General features: G+C 42.0%; 1 protein-coding gene across 1 annotated transcript in view; it reads left to right on the forward strand.

The window, feature by feature from the left end:
- Positions 1 to 15701, forward strand: part of GATAD2A (GATA zinc finger domain containing 2A) — a 45663-nt gene that overhangs the window by 1015 nt on the left and 28947 nt on the right. The window lies entirely within an intron of this gene.

Raw genomic sequence — 15701 nt, forward strand, 5'->3', positions numbered from 1 at the left:
TGCATTGGGCACAGTTGCCACTCCCTTCACCTGATGTCTCAGTGTCCTCTCCTGGCATTTCTTCAGTGAGTGGTGGTGACTCACCATGATAATCTGCATTTTTGAGGCTCTAAAGGGCAAACCTTGAAAGAATTAAGACTCAATCTACCATTCCATTTCTTTGCTCAGAAAACCTTGTTCCTTTCTCTCTGTGAAGAATTCAGACCCAGGTTGTGCTGCTCCCACAGAGCAGCTAGGAACTTCCTTACCCTCCCCTCAGAGTACTGGGTGGGAGCCATGCTTCTGAGCTTCCATGTCTGATATGCCAGGGCCGGCCCAGGGCTTCCCTCCAGCCTCATCACTCTGAAAAGTGGTGCTGGAGAGCTGCTTCTCTTGCTGCACCAGGAGTCCTCCTTTACAAGAGGGTCTGCTACCCCTCTCCTGTCGTTGGCTGAGTGGCTGGTGCAGAGCCAGGGTGATCGGAAGCTAGTACCTTCTCACCTCCATGTGAAGTGGGAGTGATCTCTGAGGGTCCTGATTTGCATTTCTGGTTAAATCTCTGTTGGGGCCAGACTGTTGGAATTCTAAAGACTTTGGAGATTGTTTGGTCTGGTGTCTCATAACTTTGTAAATTATTAAGATAACTTTGCAAATTTTTTCCCTCCTTGAGATTAATGGGAAGATCCAGCTCTCCTCAAACCAGGGCTTCTTTCATGCCTTACACAGCTGTCAGGATGCCAGAAGTCTCCAGAGATACTATAAGGACTTCCCCAATCCTGCAGGAAGACCCCACTCCACCCCCCGTCTCAAATCTCATGTCATGTCATTCCAATCAACTTCAGAATAACCTGTTCTGTGCTCCTGCCAGCCAAAAAGACCTTTTCCATCTAGCTTTGCTTTCTGTGGAATCCCTCAGTGTTGCAGATGATGACCATACTTAGCTGCTGACTGAAAGGTTGGTAGTTTGAGTCCACCCAGATGAACCTCAGAAGAAAGGCCTGGTGATCTGCTTCTGAAAAATCAGCCACTGAAAACTCTGTGGAGCACCACAGTTCTGCTCTGACAGACGTGTGGGGTCACCATGAGTTGGAGTGGACTTGATGGCAACTGTTTTGTTTTTATATTTATTTCTGTAGTCCTTGTTCTGAAACCAAGAGGTCCTCTTTAAACTTCCAAAATTAAAATTGTAAATGTGAGTCTTTTCTTCCTCCCTGTAGCTCAGTTCTGACTAGGAGAGAAGTTCATGACTTCTCAAGTGAGCAAGCAGCCAGTGGTAGACTTGGAAGCGGGCAGGAGAGGAGGGTCTGCTGGTCTCATTTATGTTCCCAGCTTTTTCCATTTGTTTTTTCATAACCTCCACAATGAGCCTGCACTGCAATGTGGGCCAGTGGCAGTGTGTTCCTTCTGTGAGTAAAGAGTAAAGTGTTGGTTGAGTTCAGAGCTGGGACTAAAGCCCAGGTCTTTCTGTTAGCGCAGCGTTTGGCCTCTATAGACTTTTGGGTCTTGTTTTCCCGCTCTACGTCTAAATGACGAGGGCTACTCAGACAATGTGATACTGTATTCTGAAGTTGGTTGGAACGATATGACATGTGAGATACCAGATGGGGGGTAGAGTGGGGTCTTCATGCAGGATTGGGGAAGTCCTTATAGTATCTCTGGAGACTTCTAGCATCCTGACAGCTGTGTAAGGTGTGAAAGGAGCCCTGGTTTGAGGCAAGCGGGTAAGACTAGGTTCCAATCACACTCCTGAGTGCTCTGGGCAGTGCTCTCAGCCCTGTCTCTTCACTCATAAAATGAGGCAACAACTGCACCTAGCCAGTTGGTGGGAGGGAACCAACGACATGTGTCTAGAGTCAGTGTCGGCATTCGACATGCTGTGGAGGGAATGACTGGGGGCAGTGTTGGTGACAGCCTCTTACGAGACTTTATTAGAAACAGGATGTCATGTAGAGAGCTAGTGCTCCTGAGGGCTCACATAGAATGCTCTGTCCACTCTTTGTGTGTGTGTAAGAATCATAGTATCGGGCTCCATGAGCCAGTCTAAAACTAGACACTAACCTGTGACTGGTCCTGGTTTCCATGATAAAAACAGGCAGCCTTTTGGCTCAGCACCTCCCTTTATCATGGCTTGGTTCTCTCATCATTTTTCAGGTTGATGCTGAGTATTTGCAGGAGTAGGTCCAAAGACATAGATAGTTATGTCTGACCACAGGCTAGAGTGGCTGAAACTCTGGCTTTCAGCTCATTGTGTCTGTATAAGACTAACTAAAGCCAATTTAAATTTGTTCTACAGAGAGAATTTCACTTTTTTTTTTTTTAATGTGAAAGGTTCTTTTAATTTTTTAATTGAAGTAGAAAATGCATAATGAAAAGTACACATAGCTGTATCGCTTGTATGAGTATTCATAAACTGAAGGTACCATTGTAACGCAACTCCAGAAACAACGTTTTAGTACCCCGAAGCCCCTTTGTGCCCACTTGCTTTCACTAGCCCTCCAAAGGTAACCACTGTCTTGCCTTCTAATAGCATAGGTTAGTCTTTCTGGTTTTGTACTTTAAATAAATGGATTCTATAGTAGGTACGCTCTGTCTGCCTTCTTTCCTTGGTGAGATTGATCTATATTGTTGAGTATAGCTGTGGTTAATCCATTTTTACTATAGTATTCCACTTCTAGGATTTGATTTTGACTCTTTTTCAATACTGCCTCTCTTTCTTTCATGCTATTTTATTCTTGTGTTATGATTCAATTTGGGCATTTTGAAGGCTAAAGGCAGTTTCTGGTGGCTTCTAGGAGAGAGAATTTCCTTTTCCTTTAAAGTGGCTGGTGAGTTTAAATCACCAGAGTATGATTTGTATTATAGTGGGCTGATCTGGAGCATCCAGAGGCAGGTTAAAGGGGTGGGATTATTCTCTCACTCTGTCTTTCTTACTCCTCCTCCTCTCCTCTGTGTCTCTTTAACTTAGCAGTTTTTCTGACTTTGTCTCATAGACTGTGTTTTATTTTCAAAATATATTGATTGATAGAATTTTAATTTTAATGAAGGATAGCTTCTAGCTGTGGTTGAGTGAGGAGATCATCAAATCATATCCCCAAAAATCAACTATAGCTGTACAGAGTTGACAAAAACAACCATTTTAGCACTCTGGAAATTGACGAAAAGCATATAATGATCTAAGAAATGTTTATTTATTTATTTAAACAAAAACAAAAACATGCTGAGCCTTGGGTGAGAACAGTGGGACTCTGTGGCACTTGGCTCAGGAATGCTCCCATCCTCATCCCCAGCTCTGTGGTGATGAGATTCTGCAGGGCAGTTCAGGCTGTGAGGAACCACAGCCCTTCTGTTGAAGTTTTAGGGGATGCACCTGACTTGGAGTGTTAGGTGATAACATGGGCCCCATGGCTTTTTTGTTGGAAGTAACAGTCTTGTTAGATAGGTGAGTAGGGATGGCTGATGGCTCTGTTAGTCTGAGGTTGTGGTCACAGTTGGGACAAGACAAAACATTTGAAGAAATAAAAGCTAAAAACTTCCAAAATTTAAGGAGAAGCTCATCAGGAAGCCCATTGAACCCCATGTAGCATAAATACAAAGAGATCTACAGCTAAATGTACCATAGTCAGGCTGTTGAAACCCAAAGAGAAAATCCTGAATGTAGCAAGATGAAAGTTACTAATAATTGATAGCATTGATGGGATTAACATTTGACTTCTTGTCTGAAACAGTGGAGAATGTGCTGGCTAAGGTTGTGTGTCAACTTGGCTGGGCTTTGGTTCTCAGTGGTTTGGTATTTATGATGTCATCCTGCATAAAGAGATCTGATATAATGTAATCACTTCTGTGATGAGATCTGCTATGAGCAGCCAGTCATTTGAAAAGGGCCTTTCTATAGTGGTGTAGCCTGCTTCTAGTATATATGGATGCTCTGGAAAAGTTCTCTGGCTTTTTACTCAATCTGGATCTTACACCTGGCTCATCATCATGTGACCATTGGTTCTTTGGACTTGAGACAGCATTCTTCCATATTGCCTACCGATCTTGGGATTCATCAGCCAATGAGCCAGCAGCTTGCCACCTGGCCTTGCCAATCTGGGTTTGTCAGCTCCTACAGCTACCTGCTTAAGGCACTTGACTGCTAACCAGAAGGCTGGCAGTTCAAACCCACCAGCCACTCCTCGGAAGGAAGGTTGGGCAATCTACTTCCGTAGTGATACTGCCTCGGAAACCCAAGGAGGGGTCGCTATGAGTCAGGTCTGACTCAATGGCAAATAACAACAACAACAGCTACATGAATCAGGAGCAGCCTCTAGCCTGATGTCTGACCATGGACTTTACGTGCCAGCTTCTACAATGAGCCATTTCCTTGAGATAAATCTCTGTATATGCAACAGTGGGCTCAAGCATGGCAGTGATTGTAATGATGAGGTCTGACAGGACTGGGTGGTGTTTCATTCTGCTGTACATAGGACTGCTACAAGTTGAAACTGACTCAGTGGCACCTAACAACAACAGCAGCATATATACATGTTTAAGCTTCACTGGTTTTGCATCTCTAGAGAATTCAGCTTAACACAGAAACCAAAGGGGAATTGAATGACGTATTCACAGAGTTAAAGGAAGAAAACCATCAACCAAGAATTCTGTAACCAGCAAAACTGTCCTTCGAAAATGATATTCCCAGGTAAGCAAAGATTAAGAATCTGTTGCTGGTAGATCTGCCATTTCTGTAGGCTGAAAGGAAATGACTTGATGGTAATTCAGGTACATAGGAAGAAATAAAGAACTCTAGAAATGGCTAGTATGTGGTTGATACAAAAGATTTTATAAACACATTTTTTTCCCACTTAAAAAACACAAGATTTACACAAAGCAATAACCACAACACTGTATTGTTGGTTTATAGCATACATAAAAAAATCCCACTGCTATTGGGTCAATTCTGACTCATAGCGACCCTGTAGGACAGAGTAGAACTGCCCCATATGGTTTCTAGGGCTGTAAATCTTTATGGAAACAAACTGCTTCATCTTTCTCCTGTGAAGTGGCTGCTGGGTTCAGGCCACCATCCTTTTGGTTAGCAGCTGAATTCTTTAACCACTGCACCACCAGAGCTCTTTATTTTGCCCAATAGAAGTATGTAAGAGTTATGACAAACATTTCACAGAAAAACATGAGGGAAATAAATAGCAAAAACAATATGAAAAAATGTTCAGTCTCTTCATACATAGATGTGTCATATATGTGACAGTAAAATGATGGGGAAGAGATGGAGCTGTTTTGGAGCATAGTTTCTGTATTTTACCAGAATCAAGTCAGTATCAATAGAAGTAGATTATTATAAATTAAAATACTATAATCCCTAAAGCATCTCTCAAGAAAATAACTAAAAAAATATTTAGTTAAAAAAAAACCAGAAGCATTAAAGTCGTACACTAAAAATATTTAACACAGAAGAAAGCAGTCAGAAGGTCCCTGTGTGGCAAAAATGGTTTATACTCAGCTGGTAACCAAAAGGTTGTGACGTTGAACCTACTAGGTGATGCCATGGAAAAAAGGTCTGCCAATCTGCTTTTGTGAAATTTATAGGCAAGAAAACCCTATGGGGCAGTTGTACTCATTAACACATGTTGTTGTTGTTGGTACGTGCCGTCAAGTTGGCCCCGACTCATAGCGACCCCTCCTTGGGTTTCCGAGGCAGTATCACCACAGAAGTAGGATTGTCCAACCTTCCTTCCGAGGAGTGGCTGGTGGGTTTGAACTGCCAGCCATCTGGTTAGCAGGCAAGTGTCTTAGCCACTGTGCTACCAGAGCTCCCAACTAAATTGCCAAGATTAACCACCAGCAAGGAGCACAATTGGGATTTGAACCTGGCACATAACAACAACAACATTAATGCATAGGATCTCCTAAATCACAGATCAAAAACAGTATCAACAATAGAAGACAGTCAAGGAGGAACCAAACCCAAATCAAACCCATTGCTTTCAAGTTGATTTCCAACTCATAGTGACTCTATAGGTCAACGTAGAACTGTCCCACAAGGTTGTAATCTTTACAGATTACAACATCTTTCTTCCATGGAGCAGCTGGTGGATTCAAACCCAACCTTTTGGTTCACAGTTGAGTGCTTTAACCACTGTACCGCCAGAGCTCCTCAAGGAGGAAGAAGAAGGACAGGAGACACATAGAAACAAAGTAACAAAATGACAAATATGAAGCAGCTTTTCATAATTACACTTAATGTGAATGGTCAAAACGCTCTACTGTCAGACTGAAAAAAAGAAAAAGAAAAAACCCCACATTCAGCTAATAATCAATGTTACCTGTAAGAACCACCTCTTTCAACAAAGATACAACTAGATAAAAACAAAGTAATAAAAAGATATTCCACATATACAATAAAAGTAGGAGAGCTGAAGTGACTATATTAATATTGGATAAAATGAACTAAGACGAAAGAATATTACTAGAGCCAAAGAGGGGCATTTCGTAATGATGAATGGGCCCATACGTTGGGAAGATGAAGGTTACAAATCTACTTGCATCTCAAAGTAGAGCCTCACAATACCTGAAGCAGAGAAACAAGATAATTCAGCTATAGCCAGAGACTTCAGTACCCTCCTTTCAATAATTGGTTAGGGATAGCTAGACCAGAAATGTTACTTACCACTTGCAGCAACACTGCCAACCCACTCAGCTAACTGGCTCCTATAGAATAGTCCACCTAATGCCTGCAGAGAACATACTGTCCTCAGCACACAGGGACCATTCTCTGGGACAAACCGTGTGCTGTGCCATGAGACAGGTCTTGGTGAACTACAGGTCCACTGGAACAGCTGTAGGAGGCAGTGGTGGTTTAGTGTAGAATCCTCACCTGCCATGCTGGAAACCTAGGATTGATACCTGGCCAATGCATCTCATGCGCAGCAACCACCACTCATCTCTCAGTGGAGGCTTGAGTGTGGCTATGATGCCAAACAGATTTCAACAGACCTTCCAGACAAAGATGAACTAGGAACAAAGGCCTAACAATACACTTCTGAAAATTAATCCATGAAAACCCTGTGAACCAGAAGTCTTCCACAACTGACCATAAGGATGGCGCAGGACAGGGCAGCCTTTAGTTCTGTTTTGCATGGTGTTGCCACAAGTTGGGGCCATATTAGTGGCAGCTAACATTTTTAATAGAGATTGCCAGATTCCCTTCCTTGTGGTCATTCTTTATGTTTTGGCCCCTTGGTTTCTTGAGCGTGTGTGCCTCTATAACAGGGCCTTCTGAGAGAGGACTCATGGGGGTTTGGAGGGGACCCCCAGTGGCACCCAAGGGTCATGGGCTGGCCTGGCCACATGTGAACACCCAATAGTCCTCCTCCCTCATTTGGACCACCCTACACAGCTGTCTGTCAGTATGTCCTGTTTAAGTGAGCTCAGAGCAGGATGGTGTATGGGTTTCAGCTATTGGGCATGTAGCTCAGAAAGGGCTGGGCTCTCTCATTCAGGGCACAGAGACTTTGGGAGAAAGAAGCCTGTTTTCTTGTGTGAAATGGTGCTTTCTAGAGTTGGGAGGGTCAGGAACCCCACTTTGGCTCCGTGTGAGCAAGTGGCTGCCCTTCACTTGCCAATTCTCCTGGGCCTCTTCCTGGAGTGACTGGGGTGATACCCCCAGGAATGGCTTCTAGCAGTCCCCCTGGAATCCAGAGTTCTGCTCTGTTTTATCTGCCCTCTGGGACACAGTCAACTTCTGGGAATGGAAGGGTACATCCCCCTAGTCCTGGCCCCATGCTGCTGTCCCTACCTTGGGCCTCTCCACCAGCCCCCTGACTCCTCCTCTAAACTGTCCGCTTGCCTATAATCAGGACACCCTCCAACCTTGAAATGTGAGGGCTCATCTTGTCAGGGCATCATGGGCCCCCTCATATGGGGATACATAAGCCCTCTGGGAAGTAAAAGCATTGCTTCCAACTTGTGGCCCTGTTCACAACAGTTCACAACTGTTCTTCTACCACCACTACACCTCCTGTCACCTTTTTTACTCCATCTTCTTGAAATGGGAGTGATCATCCTGGCCTTGGAAAGGGTGCTTCCCATTGACAGTATAGACCTGGAGACAGCATGGGGAAGAGTCCTTGACAGCATACGTTTCTCAAGTTTTCTTCCGTGGAGCAGCTGGTGGTTTGACCCACCAACCCTTTGATTAGCAGCTGAGTGCTTAACTACTGTGCCAGCAGGGCTCCTTTCTGTAAAGATTGCCCTCTTGGGAGCTCCACAGGGCAGTTCTACTCTGTCCTATAGGATTGCTTTGAATCAGAATCAATTCAACAGCAGTGGGTTTGATTTTGGGTTTATTAAATGTTTAGCACTTGTGTGTCTCACACAAGTTTGGCAACAGGAGGTGGCCAGTGGCTACAGTTTGCTAGCAGGACTGCCTGTGTTTAGAGGCAGGCTGCGCCCTCAGCGCTGGCTCAGCCCTGTTGGGCCGCAGGCCTGGTACACTCCTGAGATTGGCAAGAGCCCCGGGAATACTTGGGGTATGGAATATATCTGTTGGTATTTATTGCATTCAAAACTTAAAAATGCATTTTAATTTATTTCAACATAACACTAAAACCTATTCCACATTAACAAAGTGGTTTTAAAATTTAAAAATACACCTATTTTGCAAATCTCCTTAACACTTGACTCCATGAGAAAACAGCTAGATTCTCAAGGCTGCTTCTGCTTTAAACATGGTGGTGTGACCTTGGTTGGGTCAGAGTGCATGAGGAAAACCAGCTGCACACAGACATGGGCTGAGGGGGGTGTGGGTGATTGTTACCACAATCTTCTTCAACATGATGCCCAGCACAGAGTCATTTCAGGAAGGGTAGTAGCACTATGCAGTCTGAAACCTTGTTGTTGTTGTTAGGTACTGTCGAGTTTTCTCCAACACACAGAGACCCTATGCGCAGCAGAGCAAAACACTGCCTGGTCTTGTGCCAGTCTTACGATCCTTGCTATACCTGAGCCTGTTGTTACGGCCACTGTGTCTGTCTGTCTTGTTGAGGACCTTCCCCTTCATTGACTCTTCACTTTACCAAGCATGATATCCTTCTCAGGGAATGGTTCCTTCTTACAACATGACCAAAGTAGGCGAGACAAGGTCTGGCCATTCTTGCTTCCAAGGAGCATTCCAGCTGCACTTTGTCCAGGGAAGATTTGTTAGTCCTTTTAGCAGACCATGGTACTCTTAGCATTCTTCTCCAACACGACAACTCAAAAGCATCAGCTCTTCTTTGGCCTTCCTTATTCATTGTCCAGCTCTCACATGCTTAAGGGGCGACTGTAAATACCATGGCTTGGGTTAGGCACACCTTAGTCTTCAGGGAGACATCTTTGTTCTTCATCACTTGCAAGAGGTCTTTTATAGCAGATTTGCCCAATGTAGTACTTCATCTGATGTCTTGACTGCTGCTTCCCTTGGTGTTGCTTGTAGAACCAAGTAATGTGAAATCCTTGACGACTTGAGTCTTTTCTCCATCCACCATGAAGCTGTTTATTGGACCAGTTGTGAGGATTTTTGTTTTCTTAATATTGAATTGTAATCCATACTGCAGACTGTAGTATTTAATCTTCATCAGTAAGTGCTTCAAATCATCCTCACTTCCGGCAAGCAAACTTATGTCATCTGCATATCACAGGTTGTTAATGAGTCTACCTCCAATCCTGATGCTGCGTTCAAATGTCTTCATATAATCCAGCTTTTCAAAGAATTACTTGCTTAGCATTCAAGTTGAGTAAGTATGGTAAAAGAATACAACCTTGACACATTCCATTCTTGATTTTAAACTATGCAGTGTCCCCTTGTTCTGTTCAGACGACAGCCCCCTAGTCTATGTACAGGTTCTTCATGAGTGCAATTAAGTGTTCTTGAATTCCCATTCTTCTCAATGTTGTCCATAATTTGTTATGATCCACACAATCAAATGCTTTTGCATAGTCAGTAAAACACAAATAAACATCTTTCTGGTATCCTTTGCTTTCAGCCAAGATCCATCTGACGTCAGTCAATGATATCCCTTCTTCCACATCCTCTTGTGAATCCAGCTTGCATTTCTGGAAGTTCTCTGTCAATATACTGATGTAACCGTTTTTGAATTATCTTCAGTAAGATTTTACTTGTGTGTGATATTAATGATATTATTTGATAATTTCCACATTCTGTGGGATCACCTTTCTTTGGAATGATTACAAGTATGGATCTCTTCCAGTCAGTTGTCCAGGTAACTGTCTTCCAAATCTCTTGGCATAGCCAAGTGAGTGCCTTCAGTGTAGCATCAGTTTGTGGAAACATCTCAGTGGGTATTCTGTTAGTTTCTGGAACCTTGTTCTTTGCCAGTTCCTTCAGTGCAGCTTCAACTTCTTCCTTCAGTACCATTGGTTCTTGAACATATTCCATCCTCTTTTGATGCTTCCTGCATCATTCAGTATTTTGCCCATAGAATCTTTCAGTATTTCAACTTGAGGCTTAAATTTTTTCTTCAGTTCTTTCAGTTTGAGAAATGCTGAGCATGTTCTTCCCTTTTGGTTTTCTAACTCCAGGTCTTTGCACATTTCATTATAGTAATTGGCTTTATCTGCTTGAGCTGCTCTTTGAAATTTTCTGTTCAGCTCTTTTATCTTGTCATTTCTTCCATTTGCTTTAGCTACTCTCCACTCAAGGACAAGTTTCAGAGTCTTTTCTGACATCCATTTTGGGCTTTTCTTCCTTATTGGTGATGTTTTTATACTTGGTTATGTTAAATTTTGCACCTTGAATAATCTCTTTTAAAAATAAATGTAATTTTAGAATAGTTGTAGGTTTATGAAGTAGTTGCAGCTGGTTCCCACCTGCCTATCATTAACAGATGACTGTGCTATACCTATCACAGTGAGTAGGCCAATATTGGGATGTCATTACTAACTAAAGGCTACTAACCAAAAGGACCATGCTTCAGGATTTATTTCTCTGCAGGAGAAAGGTATGACAGTCTGCTGCTGTGAAGATTACAGCCTTGGAAACCTTACGGAGTAGTTAGTGTCCTGTAGGGTCACTGTGAGTCAGAATTGACTCAATAGCAACAGGTTTTGTTTTGTTTTGTTTTGTTTTTTGGATGGCATAATGGTTAAGCACTGGGCTGCTAAACAAAAAAGTTGGCAGTTCAAACCCATCGCGCAGCTCCATAGGAGAAACATGTGGCAGTTTGCTTCCGTAAAGAGTATAGTCAAGAAAACCCTGTAGGGCAGTTGTGCTCTGTCCTGTAGGGTTGTTGAGTTAACAGTTGGCTTGACAGCACCGAGCAACAATGAGCTTTATTTGGAGTTCCTTCTTGTTGTGTTGATAGGGGCCATCGAGCTGCTTCCTCCTCATAGGGACCCTGTGTACAGTAGAATAAAGCACTGCCCTGTCTTGCACCATCCTCACAATTGTTGCTATGCTTGAGTCCACCATTGCAGCTTCTGTGTCAATCTGTCTCATTGAGTGAGGGTCTTTACCTTTTTCTCTGACTCTCCATTTTACCAAGTATAGCCTTCTTCAGGGGCAGGTCCCTTCTGACCACGTGACCAAAGTAGGTAAGACAAAGTCTGGCCATTCTCCTTTCTAAGAAGCATTCTGGCTTCACTTCTTCCAGGATAGATTTGTTCATTCTTCTGGCAGTCCATGGTATTTTCATTGTTCTTTGCCAACACCACAATTCAAAAGCATCATTTCTTCAGTCTGTCTTATTCATTGTACAGCTTTCACAGTCATATGAAGCGATTGAAAATACCATGGCTTAGATTAGGCATACCTTAGTCTTCAGTGTGATATCTTTGCTCTTCAACTTTTTAAAGAGGTTTTTTTGCAGCAGATTTGCCCAGTGCGATATGACTGCTGATTTTTTTTAAATTTGTGATATTTTAAGCCATGTTTTCAATTCCTAAATTTATTTTTAAATTTTTATTGTGATTTGGATGAAAGTTTACAGAGCGAATTCACGTTCCATACAGCAGCTCACATATACTTTGTCTCAGTACATTGACTGCAGTTTCCCACAGTGCAACAGCTCCCCTCCCACTTCCTCCCCATAATTACCTCTTCCCTGTGTCCTTCCCTTCCATACACTCCTGCCCTACTGAGATGTCTCCCTGTCTATACACAGCCCTTCTGTTCTCCCATGAAGGAATGTGTCTACCTAATGTGAATGTTCAGCTCATTTGCTTGTCTTTTGTTTAGCTAAAAGCCACAGGAGTGGGTTCAATTCCAGAGCTAAATGGCAGCTGGGGCCATAGTCTCAGTGGTTCCACCAGGCTCTATCAGACCAGCAAACCAGTCTCTTTTTTTTTTTTTTTTTTAATGATTTTGAGTTTTGTTCCACATTGTTCTCTCACCCTATCCAGGATGTCCTGTACAGATCCCCCTCCAAGTGGTTGGTGGTGGTAGCTGGGCACCATCTAGTTCTTCGGGTCTCATAGTCATATAGGTTTGTGTACCAGTTGCTTGGACTAATTGTTTCCATGTGTCTTTCATTTTCTTAATTCTTCTTTGCTCTGGATGAGGAGAGACCCATCATTGCCTCTAGATGGCCACTTGCAAGCTTTTAAGATCTCAGTTGCTGCTTGCCAAAGTAGGATGTGGAACAGTGTGTCGACTCCTGATTTCTTAACTGATGCTTCCATGAGTTGATGTGGATCCTAGTAAAGTGAAATCTTTAACTTCAATCTTTTCTCCATTTATTATGATGTTGCTTATTGGTCCAATTGTGAGGATTTTTTTTTTTTTTAATTTGTCCTCTATTTATTTATTTACTTCTATTGTGGTATAAGCATACACAACATAACAACTTCCACATTTACAGCTCAGGGACATTGATGATATTTTTTATGTTGTGCCACCATTATTGCTGTCCTTTTCCAAAATACTCCACCACCGTTAGCATAAACTCAATGCCCCCCACACACACACACAAACCCTGGTAACCACTAATAATCTTTGGTTTCTCTCTCTCTCTCTTTTTTTTTTTAACGTATCTAGGAGTTTTCCTCCTCACCCCTCCCATCCCTAGTAACCAACAAAGAAAATTTCCATTCTTATATAAACCTTTCCTTGACTTTTTACAATAGAGGAGTAATACAATATTTGTCCTGTGATTGACTTATTTCACCCAGCATAGTATCCTCCAAGTTTATCTACAATATTTGGTGGTTTGCAGTTCTTTGTTATTCATTAGTGTTACATAGTATCCCATTGTATGTACCACAGTTTGGTTATCCATTTCACCCATTGATGGGCACTCAGGTTGTTTCCATTTCTTTGCTGTTAAGAATAGTGCTGCAGTGAACGTGGGTGTGCATGTATCTATTCATGTCCTGCCTCTCACTTTTTTGGGATATATACCTAGTAATGGGATTGCCAGATCAAGTGGTATTTCTGTTTCCAACTTTTTAAGAAATTGCCATACCAATTTCCACAGTGGTTATATCATTTTACAGTCCCACCAGCAGTGTATGAGAGTTTCAGTCTCTCCACATCCTCACCAGGATTTATTATTTTCTGTCTTGTTGAACTTTGCTATTAATGCTGGGGTGAGAGGGTATCTCATTGTCGTTTTTGATTTGCATCTTTCTAATGGCTATCGCTCGCAAACATTTGTGTTTCTTGGCTGCCTGAAAATCTTCTTTGGTGAAGTGTCTGTGCACGTCTTCTGCACATTTTTTAATTGCTTTGTCTTTTTAGTGTTAAGGTATTGGAGTTTTCTGTAAATTTTAGAGATAAGTCCTTTGTCAGAAATTTCATTGCTGAATATTTTTTCCCCATCTGTAGGTTCTTTTTTTACTCTTTTGGAAAAGTCTTTTGATGCACATAAGAATTTAATTTTCAGAAGGTCCCAATCATCTAGTTTATGTTCTGCTGTTTATGCATTTGGGATTACGCTTGATGGTCTATTTGTGCCACAAATTAGGGCCCCTAAATTTTCTCCTATTTTTTTTCTTTGGTGAACTTGATAGTTTTAGGTTTCACATTTAAATATTTGATCCATCTGGAGTTAGTTTTTGTGTATGGTGTGAGGTATGGATGTTTTATTTTTCTGCAAATGGATATACAGTTTTGCCAGATAGCCATTTATTAAAGAAACTGTCTCTTCCCGTTTAGTGGATTTTGGCTCCTTGTCAATGATCAGCTGACCATAGGTGGATGGATGTATTTCTGGGTTCTCAATTCTTTTCCTCTGGTCTATGTGTCTGTTGTTGTGCCAACACCAAGCTACATTGACTACTGTGGCTATATAGTAGTTTTGAGATAGGATTTTTGTTTTCTTTATGTTGAGGTATAATCCATACTGAAGATCTTCATCTTTGATCTTCATCTTCATCAGTAAGTTCTTCAAGTCCCCTTCACTTTCAGCAAGCAAGGTTGTATCATCTGCATATTGCAAGTTGTTAATGAATCCAATCTTGATGCTGCATTCTTCTTCATGTAGTCCAGCTTCTTGGGTTATTTGCTCAGCCTACAGATTGCTTAGTGTCTAAGGCATTTGACTGCTAACCAGAAGGCTGGTGGTTCAAACCCACTGGCCACTCCTTGGAAGGAAGGTTGGGCGATCTACTTCCGTAGTGATACTGCCTTGGAAAACCCGAGGAGGAGTTGCTGTGACTCAGGTCTGACTCGATGGCACATAACAACAACAACAACAACACAGATTTAAGTACAGTGAAAGGATGCAACCCTGATGCAAACCCTTCCTGATTTTAAACCATTGCAGTATTCCCTGGTTCTATTCGAATGACAGCCTCTTGGTCTTTGTACAGGTTTCTCATGAGCACAGTTAACTGTTCTGGAATTCGCATTCTTCCCATCATAATCCATAATTTATTATGATCCACACAAATGCCATTGCATAATCAGTAAAGCACAGGTAAGCATTTTTCTGATATTCTTTGCTTTGAGCTAAGATCCATCTGACATCAATGATATCCCTCCTTTCACATTCTGTTCTGAATCTAGCTTGCATTTTGGGAAGTTCCCTATCAATATACTGCTGCAACCCTTTTTGAATGATCTTTAGTAAAATTTTACTTGCATGTGGTATTAATGATACTGTTTGATAATTTTCACATTCTTTTGGATCACCTTTCTTTGGAATGGGTACAAATATGTATCTCTTCCAGTTGGTTGGGCAAGTAGCTGTCTTCCAGATTTCCTGGCACAGACAAGTAAGCACCACTTCCAGAGTTGAATCCATTTGTTGCAACATCAGTGCCTTAGTCCCTTGATTTCCTGCAGCCTTGTTTTTCGCCAGTTCCCTCAGTGCAGCTCTGACCTCTTCCTTCTTTACCATCGGATCTTGACCATGTGCTACCTCCTGAAATGACTCGATGTCAGCCAATTCTTTTTTGTGCAGCGACTGTGTATTCCTTCAATCTTCTTTTAATACTCCTGCATTATTCAGTATTTTGCCCATAGAATCTTTCAGTATTGCAACTCGAGGTTTGAACTTTTTCTTTAGTTCTTTCAGCTTAAGAAATGTCATCATGCATGTTCTTTTTGTTTTTCTAATTCTAAGTCTTAGCACTTTCATTATAAAAATTGACTTTATCTTCTCCAGCCTGCCCTTTGAAATCTTCTGTTCAGCTCTTATTTCAACATTTCTTCCTCTTGCTTTAGCTACTCTCCATTCAAGAGCAAGTTTCAGAGTCTATTCTGACATCCATTCTAGTCTTCTTTT

The sequence above is a fragment of the Orycteropus afer genome, unplaced genomic scaffold (assembly GCF_000298275.1).
Source record: "Orycteropus afer afer isolate SDZICR_OR568_19922 unplaced genomic scaffold, OryAfe1.0 scaffold00136, whole genome shotgun sequence".
Classification (NCBI taxonomy): domain Eukaryota; kingdom Metazoa; phylum Chordata; class Mammalia; order Tubulidentata; family Orycteropodidae; genus Orycteropus; species Orycteropus afer.